Genomic DNA, 24,559 nt, shown 5'->3' with positions numbered 1-24,559 from the left:
CAGTGAACCCTCATACTCCTCTACGCGTGGGCATGCATTGCCGTGTCTTCCCCGGCTCCGCGTCGTCCACCGCCCTGGTGCTCTCGGCGCGGCGTGGTCAACATGGTCAAGGAACAGCTTCCATCGGACGTGGACTGTATGTGGAGAGGCTGACAGCTGGGTCCACGGCCGCAGCAAGGAAGTGCCTCCTTATTACGTGTCGGTGTGGAATGACACCTATGGGATCACAAGAATCCCTACTATGGTTGCCGGGGCGCAGGGTTGCGAGAAGAGCAGGATTAGTAATCAGCACAAGGATCGTTTACCAAGGTTCGGGCGACGAGGATGCGTAAAACGCTAGTCCTGCTTTGGTGGATGTATTGAGTGTTCTTGAGCCCTTGAACTAGCTACGGTGACTGAGTAGTTCCAAGGAGCCCAATCCCTCTCCAGTACGCCATGGGCCTCCTTTTATAGTTGAAAGGGGCTGCCACAGTGGCACACAGGAGGTGGAAAGGCGTACAGTGCTACGAGCTTATCGCTCGTATTATAGGACAAGACACATTTAATGCATCGCTTAGGTGTCGCTTGCTTTATTGGGGACGGGAACGAGGCCCGTCCCGTCCGTCGCCGCTCCCCCTTGCTTCGACATGCGCCCTGGTCAGCGATGCATGCGGCGCCATGTAGGCAGGCAGGCAACTGAGGTGGCGCGGTGGCAAAGTCTTCACGAAGATCTGCATGCCGCCACGCAGGCGCTTGTTGAGTTGGCCTGGGAGCTGCATGTTGCCACGCAGGTGCCTGCCCAGCTGGTTGAGCTGGCAGCTGCATGCGAACGGCGGTGGAGACTTGGCTAGTGCGGGCCTGGCAGTGGTCCTGCTGGCGTCCTCGGTGAGGGCCTTGCCGGGAGGCCCGGCAAGGGTCTTACCGTGGCGCGCTGTCGTCCCCGGCAAGGATCTTGCCGGGGGTCTTGTGGCTCTCCTCGGCAAGGATCTTGCCGAGGACCATTGTCTTTTAATCCTCATCTGATCTTGAATAGTCCTTGTCTTCACAAAGATCAGCATGCGACCATGGAGGTGCCTCCCGAGCCCTGGCCCAACATGGTTGATGGTGTTGGAGACCGTGGGCTTAAGGGTGGTGCACTCCGCTGGTGTTGGACGAGCCGCCTCGACAAGGACCTTGCCGGGGCCGCAAAGGCTGCCCCGGCAAGGGTCTTGCCGGGGGAACCTGCCTCGTCTCTCTGCTCTTTTCTGATCTCGGCCTTGGCATTGCTCTGGCTGTCTTGGGCTTCGGTTTTACCTTGGTTCACCTCCCCTGTTCTGCTCGGTGCAGCCGTGGGCGCGGCTCCGACTGTCCGTGCACAGGTAAAGGGGTACAAAGGTGCGCCCTTTCTTTTGTACACCGACAGGAGCCCCCGGGCCTGGGCCACACATAAGCGCGACACGTTGTTGGGCCAGGCCCAAAACGTTGCGCGGGCAGGAGGGGCGGTTTTTACCGCGGTAATTTTCTGTCTGCTGCGCTTCCCACGACTCGCGTGGAACGCGCGACGTGGGGGAGGGGCGTGTGACGTGGGCGGAATGCATGGGGCAGTTTCCGCACGCATGCGTCACATCACAGTTAATGGGAATAACCGCGGACGCGCTGCTCACTTTACCCCCCTGGGCCTTCTCCAATCTCAGAGCCGCCACCCCCTTCTCCTTCCTCCCTAAGCTTCGTTCTTGCTCGCCGCCTTCTGTCTCTTGCTCCCCCTAGCCGCCATGGCGCCCAAATCCACTAACGGCAAGGGAGTGGCCAAGGACGCCGGAGCGGCGGAGCCGCCGGAGAGCGCGCTCGCGGTGTAGAGGACGCAACTCGCCTACTTCCCTTCGAGGGTTGACGTGTTCGAGCTCCGGGAGGGCTTCAAACCCCTGTGGGGGGTCAAGACGGGGGGAGAGAAGACGGGGCATCCAGCCACACGCGTCATCCCCGCCAATTGCGCCGAGGCTGCCCCAAATCGGTACCCTTTCTTCGTCGATTACTTCTCCCGTGGGCTTTGTCCTCCCTTCTCCAACTTCTTCAACGACATCATGCACACCTTTGGCTTCCGCCTCTTGGATTTTACCCCAAATGTTGTGGTGTGCATGGCCCTTTTCGCGCACCTCTGCGAAGGTTTCGCCGGGGTGCACCCCAACAAGGCGCTTTTCCGCCACTACTTCTTCCCTCGGATTCAAACGGGAGGCGCCATCTCCGGTTGCGTCACCTAGATCCCAAGGTCCAAGGGAGCGTACCCGGATGGCACCATGAAGGAGAGGTGGGAAGAGCGGCGGGGCCGGTGGTGCTGGATTGAAGGGAAGGACCCGCCGGTGTTCTGCGAAGTTCGCCGGGCGCCCCCGGTCCGCAGAAGCGATTGGAGCGACGTCGATGCCGACGACGAGAAGCTCACGATCTCCACCACCACGACCCTTCGGCTCACCGAGGCCGGGCTCACCCTTGAGATGATCGGGGCGGACTTCATCCGCCACCGGATCGCTCCACTGCACAACAAGGGGAGGCCGGCCTGGATCTTCACGAACGCCGCCGACATCATGCAGCTTCGCCCCGGCCTCGACCACAACTTCACAGTGATGGGGCATGCCCACTTCTGCCGGCGGATTTTCCAGGTCGATGTGTCCCGCGACGGCGAGGTCGAGCGGACCAGCAAGGTCGCGAGGGCCGCCGCGAAGGCCGGCAAGGTCATCAAGGGGCCCTTGTTCAAGTTGCCGGCAGGAGTGGTCCCGCTGAGCAATAACTCGCGCCAGACCGATATCATTGCCATGATGCCGGACTGCAACGCGCACGGCCCTGACCCGAGCTGGGTCGAGCCGGAGGACATCTAGGTGCAGCAGTTCTTCGACACCCTACACGAGGGGTATGTCACTGACGAGCCGCGGCTCATCCAGGACACCACCCAGGCGGAGTTGGACTACATCGTTGCCAGGGCGATGGAGGCACGGCTTGCCGAGGAGGCCGGCAGCGCTGGTGGAGTGGAGGACAAGGAGGCCGGCCGCGGAGGAGGAGGATCTCGCCCGGTGGGCGGAGGCCGCTGGGGAGGCCAGCAGTGCTGGCACCGGGGCTCCTCCCGTCGAGGACGCGGCCTACGAGTCGTCGGAGGAAGAGGGCGAGGAGGAGGAGGAGGTCGTGGCCGTCGATCCTCCAGCCACGGGGAGAGGACGGGTCCTGCGGCGGGCCACCTCCGGTGAGCCGGTCCGGCCTGGCAGGGCTGCGCAGCTGCGGCAGGCCCAGGAGATGTCCGCACGCCAGACAAGGGCCGCGGCGGCGAAGAAAGTGGCAACGGCCGCGGCGGCGAAGGAGAAGGCATCCGCTTCTTCCTCGGCAAAGCGTGTTCGGACGCCACCTCCTTCCCCTCCCCCGACAGACGTTGACGCGGGGGTCACCCTTTGATTTTGGGTCCCTCAGCCCAAGGAGGAAGAGGAAGGCAACAGAGGAGGAGATGAACGTCGAGTAAGCAACTTGCCCCTCTTCGCCATCTTTGTTTCCTCAGTCCGTGCCGCATGTCTTGACTTATTTTCATCCTTGCAGGGACGCGGAGACGCTGGCTCAAAGGGTAAAGAGGGCCAGGGCCTCGGCGGGCGGCCAGCCCTCGGCTGGTGCTTCAAGGGCGCCGCTGGTGGTGTTGAGCAGCCCGGACAGCAGCCCCCGGCGCAGCCCCCAGCATAAGTTCACCGCTCACTCCTCATCGACATGTGTCAGGGGTATGATACTTTGGCGCTGACCTTGTCGCGTATGCAGTAGGAGAGCAGCAGCGGGAGGAGCCACAGAGGGCTACTCCCACCACGCCACCCCCATCAACCACACCGCCCCGAGGGGATTTCCCGGCAAGGGCGCCAAGCACCGAGCCCGCGCACATGGAGGAGGAGGAGGAGAACTCGGGCGCTGGTAGCTTTGCCTCGGCGCTAGATGTTGGCGGGGAGGGGACTTCTGCTTCCCAGCCTGGCACTGGTAAGTCTCTGGCCTTTCGTCCCTGCTTTTTCTCTTCTTTTTGAATCTTTGATCTTGGCTCTACCTCACCCTCTTCTTGATATCTAGATCCTCTCTCGGCGTACCGGGAGGACCTGGACACCGTCATCGAGGACGTGGTCAAAGACGCCGTGGCGGAGGCCGAGAAGATCGCCGCCAAGGAAAATGCCAGTGGTGCTGCGGAGGACGCCGCCGAAGGGCCTGCCGGGGAGCCCGGCAAGGCTACTGCCGAGGAAGCCGGCAACGGGCCTGCCGGAGAGACCGGCGAGGCCACCGCCGAGGAGGAGGTGGTCGATGACCAGCCTTCCTCCTCCGCTGCCTCTAGCTCCGGTAAGTATCTGAGGGTGGGTGACGATCTGTTCGTCCACCTTCCAGGCGTGTCGAGCACCAGAACACCCGTCAAGGGAGAGGTGTTGACGACGAAGTGCTTGCCGCCGCCGGGCTCGAGGTCGTCGATGAGCCGAGGGCTGGTGGCGATGGCTCCCAGGAGGAGCGGCTGCTCCAGGCCATGGGTGCCAATTTCCGGAGGCTCTAGGCACTCCACTGTGCCCGCCTGGACAAAGCTAGGTCTAGGAGGGCGGTGGCGGAGAAGGCAGAGGCAGACCTCCAGAAGCGCGTCGCCGAGACGCAGGACTGGTTCCGCTAGGCTCGTGACGAGCTGAAGGCTGCCCAAGGCGAGCTGGCCAAGTGTGATGTGGAGCTCACCATGAAGCTGGCCAACGTCGAGAAGGCCCAAGAGATGGCGAAGAACTTGGCCACCGCCGCCGAAGCCGCCCGGACCCAGCACAAGGCCGCACTGAACTCCCAGGAGGAGGACCTTGCCGTGCGCGAGGGGAAGCTTGCCGCCACGCTTCGCGGTAAGGATGAAGAGGTGGGGAAGCTTGTCTTGCAGTGGACCCGTGAGCTGGAGCAGAGGCACAAAGAGGCGCTTGATGCCCAGGCCCTGGTTCACGCCGGTAAGGTGAAGGAGCTGGAGGTGGAGCTGGACGGGCTGAAGGAGCAGGCCCTGAAGCTGTCCCAGGAGAAGGACACGCTTAACGACGCCCTGACGGAGGCGCAGGGCGCGGCCGTCAGCAGGGCCGGGGAGCTCTCCGAGGCCAACAACTCCATCAAAGACCTCAAGCTGAAGCTGGAGGGTCTCGAGAAGATGCTGTCAGAGGCCAGGGCCCGGGAGGGGACCCTGACCAAAAACCTGGAGACCGAGAAGCAGCTGCGGAAGAACGAGGCCCTCAACTTCAAGGAGCACGTGGAGGGCGAGAACCACTGGCTCGATCGCCTCGCCACCGTCGCCAACCAGGCCGCCACGTAGCTGGCCACCATGGGATACCGGACGTGAGGTACGCCCCTGAGCGGAGTGTGAGAGCCAACTGTAGCCTGACCCTGTTCTTCGAGAAGGTCGTTGGTGCTTTGGAGCGGCTTCACGCCAACCGGGCGGCCTCGCTGGCCGACGAGGCCCGGAGGCTTTGCCAGGGCGCCATGACCAAGGATCTCACCAAGGTGGCGTACTGGTACCCCGACCTCGACTTCGACGCCGCGCTGGAGAGCTTGCCGGAGGATACTGACCTCGCGCTGCTTAGGGAGCACATCAAGCCCGTCATCAGCGGTGTCGGCGGAATTCTGAGGGTGGAGGGCCAGCGCCGGGATTAGGCGCCCCGTTTCTTTTTGTTGCTGCAAGTTCACAACCAAGACGATTTTTATCTTTAGTTAGAACTGCGGCAACAAGCGATGTAATATAACTTCTGCAGTACTTTTATATTATGCACGTTATTTTCCTGTTCGATTTTCCTTTGTATGTCTACCCTACATAACTGGGTAGGCCTGCCGGCGCGTAAACCCAGTGCGGCGTCTTGGGGACGGATCCCCATTGGCCTGCCGGGTGTGCTTGCTGCTGGGCGAACCACCTTACCGCCCTTAACGCGACCGCCCAAACTGTCGAGCTTAACTCAAGTCAGAATCGAGAGCGTTGCCAGGTGCGGAAGGCTACCCCGCCACTCTTGACGCGGCCGCTTGAGCTGTTGAGCGGACTCGAAACAGAACAAGGGCGTTGCCAATCGCGGGAGGGCCCCTTTGCGTGCAGGTTTTCCATACATAGGCAGGAGCTCTGAGGACGATAACCTTATATAAAAAAGGAAATAACTCAAGGCTCTGAATAACTTAGCTTTTCTGTTGACGCGCTGGCGTCCTTCGCGCGCGCAGGCGGCGCCATTTTCTCCTGGTCGTCTTTTTCCGTAGAAGCCACAGCGATGCAGAACTGCTAGACCAACTACTAGACCAGATTCTCACAATTGAGCCCCCTACCTGGCGCATCAAAGATGTCGGTGTGGAACGACACCTATGGGATCACAAGAATCCCTACTACGGTTGCCAGGGCGCAGGGTTGCGAGAAGAGTAGGATTAGTAATCAGCACAAGGATCGTTTACCCAGGTTCGGGCCGCGAGGATGCGTAAAACCCTAGTCCTGCTTTGGTGGATGTATTGAGTGTTCTTGAGCCCTTGAACTAGCTACGGTGGCTGAGTAGTTCCATGGAGCCCAATCCCTCTCCAGTACGCCATGGGCCTCCTTTTATAGTCGAAAGGGGCTGCCACAGTGGCACACAGGAGGTGGAAAGGCGTACAGTGCTACGAGCTTATCGCTCGTATTACAGGACAAGACGCATTTAATGCATCACTTAGGTGTCCCCTTGCTTTATTGGGGACGGGAACGAGGCCCGTCCCGTCCGTTGCCGCTCCTCCTTGCTTCGACACGCGCCCTGGTCAGAGATGCATGCGGCACCATGTAGGCAGGCAGGCAGCTGAGGTGGCGCGGTGGCAAAGTCTTCACGAAGATCTTCATGCCGCCACGCAGGCGCTTGTTGAGTTGGCCTGGGAGCTGCATGTTGCCACGCAGGTGCCTGCCCAGCTGGTTGAGCTGGCAGCTGCATGCGAACGGCAATGGAGACTTGGCTGGTGCGGGCCTGGCAGTGGTCCTGCTGGCGTCCTCGGTGAGGGCCTTGCCGGGTGGCCCGGCAAGGGTCTTGCCGGGGGTCTTGTGGCTCTCCTCGGCAAGGATCTTGCCGAGGACCGTTGTCTTTTAATCCTCATCTGATCTTGAATATTCCTTGTCTTCACAAAGATCACCATGCCACCATGGAGGTGCCTGCCGAGCCCTGGCCCAACGTGGTTGATGGTGTTGGAGACCGTGGGCTCAAGGGTGGTGCGCTCCGCTGGTGTTGGACGAGCCGCCTCGACAAGGGCCTTGCCGTGACCGCAGAGGCTGCCCCGACAAGGGTCTTGCCGGGGGAACCTGCTTCGTCTCTCTGCACTTTTGTGATCTCGGCCTTGGCGTTACTCTGGCTGTCTTGGGCTTCGGTTTTACCTCAGTTCACCTCCCCTGTTCTGCTCGGTGCGGCTGTGGGCGCGGCTCCGACTGTCCGTGCACAGGTAAAGGGGTACAATGGTGCGCCCCTTCTTTTGTACACCGACATTACGTGGAAAATAATGATTCCTCCACCTGACAGCAGGGACCCACCGGACGGGCAACCGTATTTCATGGAAAAAACATTTCCCCTGACTGCTGGGACCTACCAACGACATCTTCGCACGCAAGGAAGTGCGTCCGGGCAAAAAAACGATTCGCCCCCCTGACTGCTGGGACCCACCAGCTACATCTTCGCACGCAAGGAAGTGCCTGACAGTCGGGACCCACCTGGTCGAAGCGTACGTAGCATTGTCATTCTGGTCGCGAACGTGTACGTACATACTGGTCGATGTAGAGGCGCGCACGTGTCGTAGTAGAGGCACGCACGTAGCATGTACACGTACGTACAACGGCCAGGGTGCAAGAAAGTAAATATGGCCACGTACGTACATACGGGCGGGGTCTCGAATGCCTAGTCACGTGTACGTATGGCCAGGGCTCGTGTACATGGCTGGGTCAGAACGGAGAAACAACGTCGTCGACGTGTTCATGTGGAGCCAACCAGCTGGGTCAGAATGGAATGCGTCGTCGTGTTCATCGGGAGGGCTTGGACGGAACAGCCAATGGAAACGAGGCCTGGCATACCGCAGAACAGAGGAAACAGCCTTGTGTTCGACCGACCACGTTCGAAACGGGATCCTGTTCATCGGGAGGGGTCTGGCGTACCGCAAAACAGAGGAAACGGACCTCCTACGGTCGAAACGGGGGTCCTGTTGATCGGGAGGGGTGTGGCATACCGCAAAACAGAGGAAACAGACTTGTGTTGGAGCACTACGGTCGAAACGGGGGTCCTGTTCGTCGGGAGGGGTGTGGCGTAACGCAAAACGGAGGAAACGGACTTGTGTTGGAGTGCTACGGTCGAAACGGGGGTCCTGTTCATCGGGAGGGGTGTGGCGTACCGCAAAACGGGACTCCACAGGATACTGTTCATCTCCACCGCCGACCCACTCCAGCCTCCACGGGCTACTGTTCATCCACCGTCGACCTCCTCCAGCCTCCACCCGCGACTGTTCATCCACGGGCTCCTGTTCATCCAGCCTCCACCGCACGCTACTCCACCGGCTATTGTTCAACCAGCCCTCTCCACGGGCTACTGTTCATCCAGCCCTCCACCGTCTACTGTTCATCCAGCCCTCCACGGGATGGTATTGTTCATCCAGCCCTCCACGGGGCCTTTTCATCCAGCCCCAACCGGCTCGATCGATCGGGGTCCTGTTCATCCAGAGGCAACACCACGGGGTCCTGTTCATCCACCCCCACCGGGAACTGTTCATCCAAACCCCCTCAGCAATGCTCACTGTTCATCCAGAGGCAACATCGATCGGCTTCAGTTAGCAGCAGTAGCGAAGGAATCGCTCGATCGGGTTAAGTTAACAGCCATCGATCGATCGCTCGGGTTCAGTAACGCATAGCCTGCAGTGCAATTGCTCGGGTTCAGTTAGAGCCCAACGCCTCGCACCCACGCGCATGCGTGTACGAGAGAAACGCGCATCGCTCGGCCCCAACCACCCACCGTAACCGGGAACACCCCGATATTTTCCTCGCCCTTGCTTCTACCACGGTTTTTTCCGTCATGGACGACCCAAAGAATGTCATGCAGCTGCATCTCCGGCCCGCCTAGGACGAAAAGTCCATTTTCTGTCATCATTTTTTGTCATAGAAGTAGGAGCCCACCACATCTATGATGATACCGGGTTTTGTCACAATTGTCGTCATAGAAGTGTCATAAGTATGACCGAATTTTTTTCCGTTCGGCCCAAAATGTCACGGATGTGTCATTTTTTGTAGTGCATGCTATTATATTATCTGTTTTGGATGTTTAATGGGCTTTAATATACCTTTTTATATTATTTTCGGGACTAACCTATTAACCGAAGGCCCAGTGCAAATTGCTGTTTTTTTGCATATTTCAGTGTTTCGCAGAAAAGGAATATCAAACGGAATCCAAACGGAATGAAACCTTCACGGGGATCTTTTTTGGAACAAACGCAATCCAGGAGACTTGGAGTGGACGTCAAGGAAGCCACGAGGCAACCACGAGGTAGGAGGGTGCGCCCAGGGGGGTAGGCGCGCCCCCCACCCTCGTGGGCCCCTCGTAGCTCCACCGACCTACTTCTTTCGCCTATATATACTCTTATACCTTGAAAACATCGAGGGGAGACATGAAACCACTTTTCCACCGCCGCAACCTTCTGTACCCGTGAGATCCCATCTTGGGGCCTTTTCCGGCGCTCCGCCGGAGGGGGATTCGATCACGGAAGGCTTCTACATCAACACCATAGCCTCTCCGATGATGTGTGAGTAGTTTACCACAGACCTTCGGGGCCATAGTTATTAGCTAGATGGCTTCTTCTCTCTCTTTGGATCTCAATACAAAGTTCTCCTCGATCTTCTTGGAGATCTATTCGATGTAATTCTTTTTGCAGTGTGTTTGTTGAGATCCAATGAATTGTGGGTTTATGATCAAGATTATCTATGAACAATATTTGATTCTTCTCTGAATTCTTGTATGCATGATTTAATATCTTTGCAAGTCTCTTCGAATTATCAGTTTGGTTTGGCCTACTAGATTGATCTTTCTTGCAATGGGAGAAGTGCTTAGCTTTGGGTTTAGTCTTGCGGTGCTCGATCCTAGTGACAGAAAGGGAAACGACACGTATTGTATTGTTGCCATCGAGGATAAAAAGATGGGGTTTATATCATATTGCTTGAGTTTATCCTTCTACATCATGTCATCTTGCCTAATGCGTTACTCTGTTCTTATGAACTTAATACTCTAGATGCATGCTGGATAGCGGTCGATGTGTGGAGTAATAGTAGTACATGCAGAATCGTTTTGGTCTACTTGTCACGGACGTGATGCCTATGTTCATGATCATGCCTAGATATTCTCATAACTATGCACTTCTCTATCAATTGCTCGACAGTAATTTGTTCACCCACCGTAAGATTTGCTATCTTGAGAGAAGACACTAGTGAAACCTATGGCCCCGGGGTCTATTTTACATCATATTAGTTTCCCGTCAACTAGCTATTTCTGTCGCCGTTTATTTTGCAATCTTTACTTTCCAATCCATACAACAAAAAATACCAAAAATATTTATCTTATTATCGTTATCAGATCTCACTTTTGCAAGTGGCCGTGAAGGGATTGACAACCCCTTTATCGCATTGGTTGCTAGGTTCTTAATTGTTTGTGCAGGTACTAGGCGATTTGCGTGTAGTCTCCTACTGGATTGATACCTTGGTTCTCAAAAACTGAGGGAAATACTTATGCTACTTTGCTGCATCACCCTTTCCTCTTCAAGGGAAAACCAACGCATGCTCAAGAGGTAGCAAACCTCATTATAATCTTCTTACCCCTACTGAAATTGAAGCTTTCAAGATGATTGAAATAGTGCAGGTGCAGAACAAGTATCTAACTCGTGAAAATATTTTGTTGCAAGAGCATATCACCGCACTCAAGGGAATTATTCGTAAGTTGGAACACCTCCTACGCTCGATGTTGGACGACAAGCCTACGTCATCAACAAGTCCATCTTCACCACCTCCGAAGAAAGAGACATAAATATATGGGTATGGGCACTCCCCTTGGCAACTGCCAAGCTTGGGGGAGGTGCCCCGGTATCGTATCACCATCACACTCCTATCTTTACCGTTTTTATTAGTTCGATCCTTTTGGTAATATCTTGATCTAGTAGAATAAAGTTTTAGTATGATTTATTTTTGAGTTTTGCTTTATGATCCTTCTATGTAATCGAGTCCGTGAGCTATATATAATAAAGATTAGTTTTGAGTCGAGGGCTTGGTTATCTTGCTATGATCTTGAAGGAATAAAAGAAAGAATAAAAATAATTAAAGAGATCATATTGATCTTATGGAGAGTAATGACTTCACATATAAAGAGTATGATGAATAAAAGTTGTTGAGAGTTGACAAACATAGTTTTGGTCATCGTTGCAATTAATAGGAAGTAATAAAGAAAGAGAGGTTTTCACATATAAATATACTCCCTCCGTTCCTTGATATAAGGTGTATAGGTTTTTGAGGAAAAACCCAAAATATAAGGTGTATTGCATTGCACCACTCGTTTGGTAATTTTTTTAGGGTTTTGATTACATTTTCTTATATGAGGCAAGCTCCTCTATTTCCTCATGTCAATTAATCAGGTGTAATCTCGCCCAAAACTTATGAAATTTTTCCTCTACATGCGTTCTTTAATTTCTGCGCCAAAAACTATACACCCTATATCCAGGAACGGAGGGAGTACTATCTTGGACTTCTTTTATGATTGTGAGCACTCATTAAAATATGACATGCTAAAAGTTGATGTTGGACAAGGAAGACAACGTAATGGGTTATGTTTTCTTATATCCGAAATAAAGTATATTGCCATGGATCATCCAACATGTTCAGCTTGCCTTTCTCCCTCATGCTAGCCAAATTCCTTGCACCAAGTACAGATACTACTTGTGCTTCCGAATATCCTTAAACCCAGTTTTGCCATGAGAGTCCACCATATCTACCTATGGATTGAGTAAGATACTTCAAGTAAGTTGTCATTGTTGCATGCAATAAAAATTGCTCTCTAAATATGTATGATCTATTAGTGTGGAGAAAATAAGCTCTATACGATCTTGTGATATGGAAGCAATAAAAGCGACGGAGTGCATAATAAAGGTCCCTGTCACATGTGGCAATATAAAGTGACGTTCTTGCACATTAAGATTTTGTGCATCCAACCATAAAAGCACATGACAACCTCTGCTTCCCTCAACGAAGGGCCTATCTTTCATTCTTTTCTTATACATTATACAAGAGTCATGGTGATCTTCACCTTTCCTTTTTGCATTTTATCATTTGGCAAGCACATTGTGTTGGAAAGATCCTGATATATATATATCCAATTGGATGTAAGTTATCATAAACTATTATTGTTGATGTTACCCTTGAGGTAAAAGGTTGGGAGGCAACACTATAAGCCCCTATCTTTCTCTGTGTCCGATCAAAACTCCATACCCATAAGTATTGCGTGAGTGTTAGCAATTGTGAAAGAATAAATGATAGTTGAGTATGTGGACTTGCTGAAAAGCTCTTATATTGACTCTTTCCGATGTTATGATAAATTGCAATTGCTTCAATGACCGAAATCATAGTTTGTTTGTTTTTAGTGAAGTTTCTGATTCATACTTGACATTATGAATAGGTTGTCACTTTAGCGTAAGAAATCATATGACAATATATATTTGTTGTTGTTATAAGAATGATCATGATGCCCTCATGTCCGTATTTTATTTTATCAACACCTATATCTCTAAACATGTGGCCATATTTTTCGTTATCGGCTTCCGCTTGAGGACAAGAGAGGTCTAAGCTTGGGGGAGTTGATACGTCCATTTTGAATCATGATTTTATATCGATATTTATTGCATTATGGGCTGTTATTACACATCATGTCACAATAATTATGCCTATTCTCTCTTATTTTGCAAGGTTTACATGAAGAGGGAGAATGCCGGCAGCTGGAATTCTGGGCTGGAAAAGGAGCAAATAGTAGAGACATATTCTGCACAACTCCAAAAGTCCTGAAACTCCACGAAAGTCAGTTTTGGAATATATAAAAAATATTGGGCGAAGAAAGCACCAGAGGGGGGCCACCCACCATCCATGAGGGTGGGGGCGCGCCCTACCCCCTGCCTTGTGGGCCCCCTGGCAGGCCTCCGGTGTCCATCTTTTGCTATATGAAGTCTTTCGCCTTGGAAAAAATCAGAAGGAAGCTTTCAGGACGAAGCGCCGCCGTCTCGAGGGGGAACCTGGCGAAACCAATCTAGGGCTCCGGCAGAGCTGTTCTGCCGGGGAAACATCCTTCCGGGAGGGGGAAATCATCACCATCGTCATCACCATCGATCCTCTCATCCGGAGGAGGTCGATCTCCATCAACATCTTCTCCAGCACCATCTCATCTCAAACCTTAGGTCATCTCTTGTATCCAATCTTTGTCTCAAAACCTCAGACTGGTACCTGTGGGTTACTAGTAGTGTTGATTACTCCTTGTAGTTGATGCTAGTTGGTTTATTTGGTGGAAAATCATATGTTCAGATCCTTTATGCATATTAATACCCCTCTAATTATGAAATGTATGTTGTCTTTCCTCTAGTGGTGTTGTGAACGTAGACTACATGACACTTCACCATTATTTGGGGCTAGGGGAAGGCATTGGTAAGTAATAAGTAGATGATGGGTTGCTAGAGTGACAGAAGCTTAAACCCTAGTTTATGCGTTGCTTCGTAAGGGGCTGATTTGGATCCATATGTTTCATGCTATGGTTAGGTTTACCTTAATACTTCTTTTGTAGTTGCGGATGCTTGCAAGAGGGGTTAATCATAAGTGGGATGCTTGTCCAAGGAAGGGCAGTACCCAAGCACCGGTCCACCCACATATCAAATTATGAAAGTAACGAACGCGAATCATATGAGCATGATGAAAACTAGCTCGACGATAATTCCCATGTGTCCTCGGGGGCGTTTTCCTTTATATAAGAGTTTGTCCAGGCTTTTCCTTTGCTACAAAAGGGATTGGGCCACCTTGCTGCACCTTGTTTACTTTTGTTACTTGTTACCCGTTACAAATTACCTTATCACAAAACTATCTGTTACCGATAATTTCAGTGCTTGCAGAGAATACCTTATTGAAAACCACTTGTCATTTCCTTCTGCTCCTCGTTGGGTTCGACACTCTTACTTATCGAAAGGAGTATGATAGATCCCCTATACTTGTGGGTCATCACCCAAGCATAGCATTAAGTATCAAGTCCCCTTTATCCCATATGCAACAACCTACCTACTCAGGTTTAAGCTTATGTCACTGTCGCAACTCACCATAAGCAAATCATGAAGTATTGCAACACCCTACAGCGGGGCGCGCGCGGGGGGGGGGGGGGGGGGGGGGGGGGTGGTTCCGTTTGCGCGACACGGAGGGCACCGTTGGACAACACCATAAATAAAATATAGAATCATACCACCCAAGATCACGATTAACCCACAGGACAAAACGTATCTACTCAAGCATCATAGGATAGCCAAATATCATTGGGAAATAATATATGGAGTTGAGCACCATGTTTAACTAGAGATTACAGTGGGGAGAAGAGGTGTTACACCGCTGCATAGAGGGGGAGAGAGTTGGTGTTGATGGTAGCAAGATTGTTGATGTAGATCGTCGTCACGATCCTTACCCCGGTGGCGCTCCGGCGCCACCGGGAGAGAGGAGGAGAGAGCCCCCCTCCTTCTTCTTATTCCTTGGCCTCCCCCTACATGGGAGGAGAGTTCCCCCTCTGGTCCATGGCCTCCATGGCGGCGGAGGGGCGGGAGCCCCTCCAAGATTGGATCTCCCTCTCTGTTCTCTTCTGTTTCGCGTTCCTGTTTTCTGTCCCTTCACCATTTCTTAAATTCCAGGAGATCCCTAACTCCGATTGCGCTACAATTTTTACACGATTTTTTCCAGAAATTATATTTCTTGCGCCCGAAGAAGGGCCCCAACCGACTTACGAGGAGGGCATAAGACACCTGGGAGCTTGTGGCACCCCGGGTCAGAGCAACCGGTTTACCCTGCATTGCCAGCCCAGAGATCGAGTCTTCTGGCAATACACAACAACATGGTACAGAAATAACCGCTTTATTGATACTAGCGTTGTACAAAGGTCTCATATTACATCGAGATTCGAGGCCAAGCGGCACACATGGTGCTGCCGGACAGTATGTACATTATTTAATGAACATGGCTGGGGCCTCGATCACACGAAACTATGCGGCAGCGAAAGAACGACGTAGCGGAACTCCATGGCACAGGGACACCGACATGGACACGGCCTAGACACGAGATGCGCTCTGATGCAAATCAACTTGCCTGAAAGCTGGCATGACACGCCAGGTCTGTACATTGAATGTACTTGCAAGCTCACCACAAACATAAGCACGATGACAGACAATATCATGATAATTAATCAAGTTAAATTAATGCAAGAAATTCTACAAATGCAAAGCTATGCAAAGCAACCAAACAATGCACCGAGTCAAACGGACTCACTTACCAGACGGTTACCTCATAACCAAACGGTGACCACACCGGGGTCACACCTGAAACCAATCACTCATGAACACCTCGAGTGTTAAACGTTCACCACGAAAAAATGCATCACAACAATTACTAGTTTGCAAGATTAATTATAAAAGTTGATCCATGGTGTGACTTACTCCCGAGTCTTGCCCATAACCGAGGGTGCAGCTATCGATAGATTAAATACACTCTGCAGTGGTAGCGCACTTTACCCACACTACGGAATACCTGGCCACGTACTCCCATTCGGGGGGACCAAAGAATTCCGATGAAACCCTCCCTTTGCCATGCACTCTCCCCGGCCACTCCGACCATCTCCCTCTCAGGGCTAGGTCTTGGGTGGCCCCGTGTCTACCAAAGACACCAACGGCCACCGTCGTGGAAAAACGGTCCCAAACAGGGACAAGGTACCATAGAAACAAAACGAGCACACAAGGTTATGTCTGCCTACCGGGCCAGGGTGTGCACGCCCGTAACCTTCCCTCGCGGGAGGCACCGGTGAGAGCCACGACAAAGGACCGAATCAAGACCTTCCCATTAGGTAAATGTGGTCGCACTGAATTAAAAACCCGATTCAGTGGCACCATGATGTGATCAACATCATATTCAGGTTGAACTTAATCAAGTAATAACTTTCATAAAAACTTTTTATTACTAACATGGCATCATACCGGAAATCATGCAACTACTCGTCACACAGAGCAAGCAACTCTTAAGCATGGATCAAAACAAGCAACATAACTATCTTGCAATACTAAGATCAGAAACTTCTCTGGTTATAACTCATTTTGATCTACAAACAACATTTTTATTAGTTCATCATTTAGTTGAAAACTATTACTAGCAAAAATAGCTACCATAACTTTCCATAATGAAATATCTAGTGCAAAATCTTACTCTACTTAGCCAAACAATTCCATGAACTCAACCAGAAGCTAAAACAAGCATATCAAGCATCATAAAACAACTAGCAATTAACCATATTAATTTATCAAATTTTAAATGCAAATAAAGACTCATATTCAAGTAGAAAATCATAGATATTGAAATAACACCATCCAAATGATGCTATGGCTTGCCTTAGTGCAGAGGAGGGTCACACTCCTCCTGGTTAGCTTCAAGGAAAGATCCTCCTTCTGAAAGTATTTTAAAACCACAAAAATAAATGTCAAAACACATTATGAAAATCACCAGAAATTCTAGACAGCCAGGAAAAATCCACCTTTTGGCGTGCTGCTAGAGCTTTCTGTAACAAAGACAATGCAAAAAGAATCAATTCATATGGACTTATGGTTTACAAATGGTGGCTGGTCAAAGCTTAGTCAAAATTCTGAATTAAATTTGAATAAATAGAAAATCCTGGGGGGTGACGTCGAAGGCGTAAAGTGGGAGTGCGCCTCCACTCGTACCGCTTCGGGCGCGAGTGGTGAGGCTGACGCCGGAGCTCATGCCGACGACGAGGGGGTTTGGGGCTAGGCTAGAGGGATAGATCGGAAGCGGGGCTCGCGGCGCACCTGCCCGTACCCGTGGCTTGGCGAAAGGTGGACGGAGCTGGTCGCAGTCGAGCTCGCAAGCTTCGGTGGCGGACGGGGTTCGCCGGAGAGGTGGAAGACGGTGGCTAGAGGCAGCTCCGAGGGCTTGGCGGGGTCCAGGCAGCTCCAGCAGACCACCAAGGCCCTGCCCAAGCAGCTGCTTGAGCTCGAGAGGCCCTGGAGAGCGGCAGCTGGCCTACGGGGATCGCCGGAGTCCTCGGGTCGGGCGACGGCCAGAGGCCTGCCCGACCGGGCTTCTGCTCGTCTACGTGTTCGTGGAGGTGGTGTGGAGTGGTGTGTGGCTAGCAAGGGAGGCGGGGTGGCTTTATATAGCCGGAGCAGAGGGGGGGACGTGTCGCTGCCGGAGCGCTCTGGACACGCGGCGAACGTCGACGAGAGGCTCCAACACGAGGGGACAGGGTGCAGCGTTAACGCCGGCGCTTGCCCACACTCGCGGACGAGCATAGGTGGCGGTTTGAGATGGGGACAAGCACACGCGTGCACTGTGCCGGTTTGGCCGCGACTTGACCGGGCTTACTACGGCGGCTCCGGAGTCGGCGAGCGCTAGGGAGGGGTCATGGGTGATGGGTCGAGGGTTGTGGCACGTTGCGGCAGTCGGAGGCGAGCGCTTGCATGCACACGCGCGAAACAGAACACAAAGCGCCAGCCAGAGCGCGTCGAGACGCTGCCAGGCGCCGTGTCCTTGCGCGGTCACCAAGCTGGCATGGCCAAAACGACGGCCAGGAGCGGCCAAACCTTGTCTACGAGCTCGACGGTGTAGTGCTACGTCTAGGAGAGGTGATGGATCATACCCACGCCGACCAGACGCGACTCTACCAAGCTGGCAAGTTTCTGGTCAGAAACTTGGTCACCAAGTTTGGCCACCTTCTAGAAGGCCATTAGGGCTAATCTCCTGGGGTTTAGGGTTTCTTAGGAAGGTCTTTATGCTCAAGAAATCTCAAGGCCAAAAGCTCAAGGAAAAATGCACTTGCTGTACAAAGTGCATTTCTGGTCCAGAAGTGAAAAGATTTTCTACAGCAAAAATATTAGAAAAAGTGATGCAATATTTTTGCATGGGAAGATGTGCCATGGTCCTAAGAATATTTAGGAATTATCTCAGATTTTTCTGAGAATAAAATTGAGGTTGCTTTGGAGCACAAAGTTCTGAAAAGAGCTTAAGAGAGAAAAATGAATATTTTCCTTTTAGAAAAAAATATTCATTTTATTATTTTGGGAATTTGTGGGAGGAATAAGGTAGATAGGTCACTTGGGGGAAAGCCAAGGATATTCCCAAGTGACAAGTCTATTTGAATTGATCCAAAATCCAAATCAAATCAGGGCAAAAACCACGATGAAAACCAAGTCCGGAAAGAGAGAGAAGGCAAGTCTGGTAAAAAGAGAGAAGGCAAAATCCAGGCTGTCACAAACCTCCCCCACTTAGGATGAATCTCGTCCTCGAGATTCGGTTGCTTGGGAAAACCATTCTGGGTATGCAGTCCTTAAAAAATCCTCTCTTTCCCAGGTTGCTTCTTCTTCGGTGTGATGCTCCCACTGAACCTTGTAAAATCTTATCTCTTTGCTGCGAGTGACCCTTTCTGTCTGATCCAATATTCTGATTGGCTTTTCCTCATAAGTCAAATCCTTAGCCAATTCTATCTCTGACATATCAGTCCTTTTCTCCGATGGCGAGATGCATCTTCTTAGCTGTGAGATGTGAAACACGTTGTGTACTTCTGACAATTCTGGTGGCAATTCCAACTGGTAGGCAACTGTTCCGACTCTGGCCATGACGGGGAATGGACCGATATATCTGGGAGCCAATGTTCCTCGGGTCTGAAACCTCTTGACTCCTTTCATAGGGGTGACTCGGAGATATACGTGTTCTCCGGGTTCGAAGCTGATATGACGATGTTTGGCATCATAGTAGCTCTTCTGTCGGGATTTGGCCAGTTGCTGTCTGTCTCGGATTTCCTTGACTTGCTTCTCTGCTTCGAGCATTAAATTAGTCCCGAAAATATGACTATCTCCGGTTTGAGACCAATTTAATGGGGTGCGGCATTTCCGGCCATACAGGGCTTCATAGGGTGACATCTTTAACCTAGCCTGGAAACTGTTGTTGTAGGAAAACTCGGCGTAGGGCAGACAGTCTTCCCACTTGGTTCCTTGGGCCAATGTACATGCCTGGAGCATATCTTCGAGTATTTGATTTACTCGCTCAGTCTGTCCATCTGCCTGAGGATGGTAAGCCGTGCTGTACTTCAGATCGGTCCCCAAGGCTTGATGAAGTCGGGACCGAAATGCGGATGTGAATAGAGATCCCCTGTCGGAGGTGATAGTCTTGGGTACTCCATGCAGACTGACGATTCTTGATACATACAGCTGTGCAAGTAGATTTGCACGGTATGTGGTCCGGATGGGTAGGAAGTGTGCCACCTTGGTTAGAGTGTCCACTATGACCCATATCGCGTCGTTTCCTCGAGGAGACCTTGGTAATCCGGTGATGAAATCCATGCAAATATCGTCCCATTTCCATTGGGATATCGGCAGAGGCTGGAGGAGTCCGACGGGTTTTTGGTGTTCCGCCTTTACCTTATTGCAGATATCGCAGCAGGCCACAAAATACACGATGTCTTTCTTCATTCCATCCCACCAAAATATCTGACGAAGATGCTCATACATCTTGGTACCACCGGGATGAATTGAGTATGGTGCTTCATGTGCTTCCGCCAATATTTTCTTCTTCAGACTGTCTTGGTTGGGTACGCAAAGTCTTCCTCGGAACCTTAGCTAACCTTGCTGATCCATAGTGAAATCCGGTGCTTGCCCTTGGTGCAGCTTCTGAACATATATCCGGAACACCTTATCATCCGCTTGAGCTCTGCGAATTGCTTCTTCGAGAGTAGGAGCAACTTCCAATATATTGGTAAGACGGGCGTCGGTGATTACCAGATTTAGCCGCATGATTTCTTCATAGAGCTCTAGAGGCAAGGAATCCATTAGGGCACTGAGGTTGGCTGGTTTGCGGCTGAGGGCGTTAGCCACCACATTAGCTTTGTCCGGGTGATAATTTATTCCGAGGTCATAGTCCTTAACCAACTCGAGCCATCTTAGCTTTCGAAGGTTCAAGTCGGGTTGAATATATACTTGAGACTTTTATGGTCGGTGAATATCTGGCACTTCTTTCTAATCAGATAATGTCTCCAGGTTTTCAAAGCGTGCACCACTGCGGCCAATTCCAAATCATGAGTAGGATAGTTTCCTTCATGTTGTCGCAGTTGGCGAGATGCATAGGCCACCACTTTGCCATCTTGCATGAGTACACACCCCAGTCCTTTTCTGGAAGCGTCGCAGTAAACATCGAAACTGCGGTAGATATCTAGAAGAGTTAATACGGGTGCCGATGTCAGTCTGGTTTTTAACTCATTGAAGCTCCGTTCACAGTCTTCAGTCCATACGGACTTCTTGTCCTTCTTGAGGAGCTCAGTCATTGGCTTGGCGATCTTGGAAAATCCTTCGATAAAACGGTGATAATATCCGGCCAGTCCAAGGAAACTCCGGATTTCTGAGACGGTGGTGTGTGCGGACCAATCAAGTACATCTTTTACCTTGCTTGGGTCCACCGAGATTCCTTCTGCCGAGAGGATATGTCCGAGGAATCCCACTTGCTGGAGCCAAAACTCACATTTGCTGAATTTGGCATACAGTTGATGATCGCGAAGCCGTTGCAGAACTGCGCGAAGATGTTCCTTATGTTCGTCCTTGCTTTTGGAGTAAATGAGGATGTCATCAATGAACACCACCACAAACTTGTCCAAGAAGTCCATAAACACCTTGTTTCATCATATGCATAAAGAATGCAGGAGCGTTGGTGAGGCCGAAGGACATAACAGTGTATTTGTAAAGACCGTACCGAGTGGTGAACGCGGTCTTAGGAATATCTTCCTTCTTAATCTTGAGTTGATGATATCCCGTCCTCAAATCAATCTTTGAGAATACTTTGGCCCCACTGAGTTGATCAAACAGATCGTCTATCCTCGGCAGTGGATATTTTTTTAATGGTGAATTCATTCAGCTGTCGGTAGTCTACACACATTCGTAGATTGCCATCCTTTTTGTCCACGAAGATTGCTGGTGATCCCCATGGGGAAGAGCTTGGACGAATGTATCCTTTTTGTAGCATCTCTAGTTGTTTCTTCAATTCCACCAATTCTGAGGAGGGCATCCGATAATATTTCTTATGTATCGGGGTGGTTCCAGGCACTAGGTCAATAGCAAACTCCATTTCCTGGTCTGGTGGCATGCCGGGAATTCTTTAGGAAATACATCTGGATACTCACTGACCACTGGGATTAATTCCACCTCTTCTGTCACGGCTGCGAAAAGCATATCCTTCGTGGGGATGCGCTTGCGGGCATAAAAACTGGTAGTGCGACCTTCCATATTTTTCACGGTAACTTCTCTGGTCGCACAGCTGATGCAGACTTGGTATTGGGTTAACCAATTCATGCCCAGAATGACATCCAATTTGTTGGAATCGATGATTATCAACTATGTTGGAAACTTGACGCCCTTGAAGTCAATCTCCAAATTTCGGCAGACGAGATTGCTTTTGAGGAGGGATCCCAAGGATTGTACCAGCATGTGTTTTCCCAAAATCGAGCAAGAAAAATTGTTTTGGGAAGCAAAACTCTGCGAAATAAAAGAGTGGGAAGCCCCAGAGTCAAATAAAATTACGGCGGGTATGTCGTTAACGAGAAACATACCAATGACGACTTCCGGGTCCTCTTGGGCTTTGTCTGCGGAAATGTGATGAACTTGCCCTTGGATTATATCGGGGGCGGAATACTGCTCCATGTAGTTGACTTGCGACTGAAAATGGAGCGGCGTGCTCGGTGTTCTTGGGACACTGTCGGGCGTAGTGTCCGGTTTGACCACAACTGAAGCACAAATTGTTGCGCTGGCAATCGTCGCGCACCGGGCTGGTCACGACATTCTTGACTTTTGTAGTAGTCTTGTTAACGTTCTGCTGCCAATTGGGTTTGTACTCCACCTTAGTCTGTTGCCATGTACGAGCCTTTTGCACTAGTTGCATATCCTTCTTGGGCTCGAATTTGCGCTTGTGGTCATTAGTAGCTGGCTTGTTGTCGTGCGGGAGCTTGTGTTCCCTCTCTGCGATGAGGGCCTTGTTCACCAGAGTCAGGAAGTTCAGGAAATCAAACATACTGAGAGTGCACCAGAGATGTTGATGTAGGCCTCCAAGGAATCGGTCGATCTTCCGCTCTTCTGTGGCCACATCATGGAGAGAATAGCAGGCCAGATGGTTGAATTGATTCAGATACTCGGCGACGGTCATGCTACCTTGAGTGAGAGCGGGAAATTCGCGTTGCTTGATCTTCATGACTCCGGTGGGAATATGATATTTGCGGAAATGATCCTTGAATTTTGTCCAAGTAATTTCCTCGTGGGCAGGCCATATTGCTTTGGCATTATCCCACCATATAGCGGTAGCTCCTTCGAGATAATGTGTTGCGAAGGGAACCTTGTCTCCGTCGTCTGTGCGAGCAATTTCCAGTTTTCTTTCAATAGTCCTTAGACATTCGTCGGCGTCCAAAGGATCAGTAGCACGGCTGAAACTGGGAGGCTTGGTTCGCTCAAAATCGGATAGCTTGGAATGATGGCCATTCTAGTTTCCATTCTGCCCAACCATAACTTGTACACTTTTTCAGTATTTCTAGCAGATCGTTGCTCCTTCTTTCTTCAAACATTCGCAGGATTTGCTCGATGGAAGGTGGTTGTGGCGGTGGAGGCGGAGGTGGCTGGTATGGTTCAGGGGAATGTCCTGCCTGTCTTGCAGAACGACGGACAGGGACATCCTCACCAGCTTGACTGCTGCTGCCTCCACGCGGCATCCTATTTTTCATTTTCCCAATACATAGCAACCATGATGAGAAAATTCCAAAATGGGGGAAAAACCAATGACAAATCCCAGAAGAAACCAACGAATAAAACCAAGTCGAAAAAGAGTCCAACATAATTATACATAGTCCCAACATGAAAATAAACATCGCAATGGGTCTACTACCCTCGTACATGAAACTATGCATCATGACAAGTGCGATTACAGCCATACATCATGCTCATGACTACCACGATATTCTAACGATCTACTGCTCGGATGGTGCTGCTGCAGGCTCGTCTCCTGAGCCGGACCCAGATCCTGAACTGATAGTAGAGATCTCCGGGGGAAGAGAGGTGCGCTGGCGCTGCCTTGAGGGCTCTCCCTCAGGGGCAGGCAGGGATGGGATCCATAGGAGCGGCAGGAGTAGCGACAAGAGAAGACCATGCAGCAGGAGCGCTGCGAGGGTTCACCATCAAAGGGTTAACAGTACCCTGCGAGGTCGTCGTAGGAACGGAGGTGGAAGGACCAGAAGTGTAGATGACAGCGGGAAGAGGGTTCCTTATACGAGCAGCAGCGAGAGCGGCGCGAGCGCGTGAGAGCTCCCGAGCTAACTCGTAGTTAAGGAGATAGCTAGCGGTGATGTAGCGTGCAAGGTGGCTAAGTGGGACGATCGCACGCTGGATTAATCAAAGGAAAGCGGATACACCCATTCTCGTGCAGTGATGGGTAGAAGAAAAGTCCAGGGTGGGTGTGCATGCAAACCTCATTGTAGTGCAAGTCTACAAGAGCCTCGATAGCAACAAACTGAACCGCCTGAGATGGCGTAGAAGCAAGACCACCCTCAGACGAACGAGTGTAAGCGTCGGATGGGGAACTGTGGTGTAGAGTGACCTCAGTATAGTACTCATACAATGCACCGGCCAGATGCTCGCGATACACCCGATACTCTGGATCAGCACCCTCTGGATAGAGTCGTCGCCACACGTTCTAAAGCAGGTGCGGCGATGTGCATGGAGCTGGCTCAGAATGGTACAAGATCGGTACTGGTGCCATCTACACTCACAAACCATACGGTTAGTAATAACAACATTAAGTCATGCATGAAATGCAACAACCAATTCCTATGTCTACCGGCACTCAAACGAAACTATCTACCGTTTTACTAACGCACTACCGGTCTAGCGTGTCCTACAATTAGCGCGGCTCTGATACCAAGCGTTGTGCCACCCCGGCTCAGAGCAACCGGTTTACCCTGCATTGCCAGCCCAGAGATCGAGTCTTCTGGCAATACACAACAACATGGTACAGAAATAACCGCTTTATTGATACTAGCATGGTACAAAGGTCTGATATTACATCGAGATTCGAGGCCAAGCGGCACACATGGTGCTGCTGGACAGTATGTACATTATTTAATGAACATGGCTGGGGCCTCGATCACATGAAACTACGCGGCAGCGGAAGAACGACATAGCAGAACTCCATGGCACAGGAACACCGACATGGACACGGCCTAGACACGAGATGCGCTCCGATGCGAATCAACTTGCCTGAAAGCTGGCATGACACGCCAGGTCAGTACATTGA

Source organism: Aegilops tauschii, chromosome 6 (genome assembly GCF_002575655.3).
Source record: "Aegilops tauschii subsp. strangulata cultivar AL8/78 chromosome 6, Aet v6.0, whole genome shotgun sequence".
NCBI lineage: Eukaryota > Viridiplantae > Streptophyta > Magnoliopsida > Poales > Poaceae > Aegilops > Aegilops tauschii.
The sequence above is the reverse complement of the archived record's forward strand: the minus strand, read 5'-3'. Positions refer to the sequence as shown.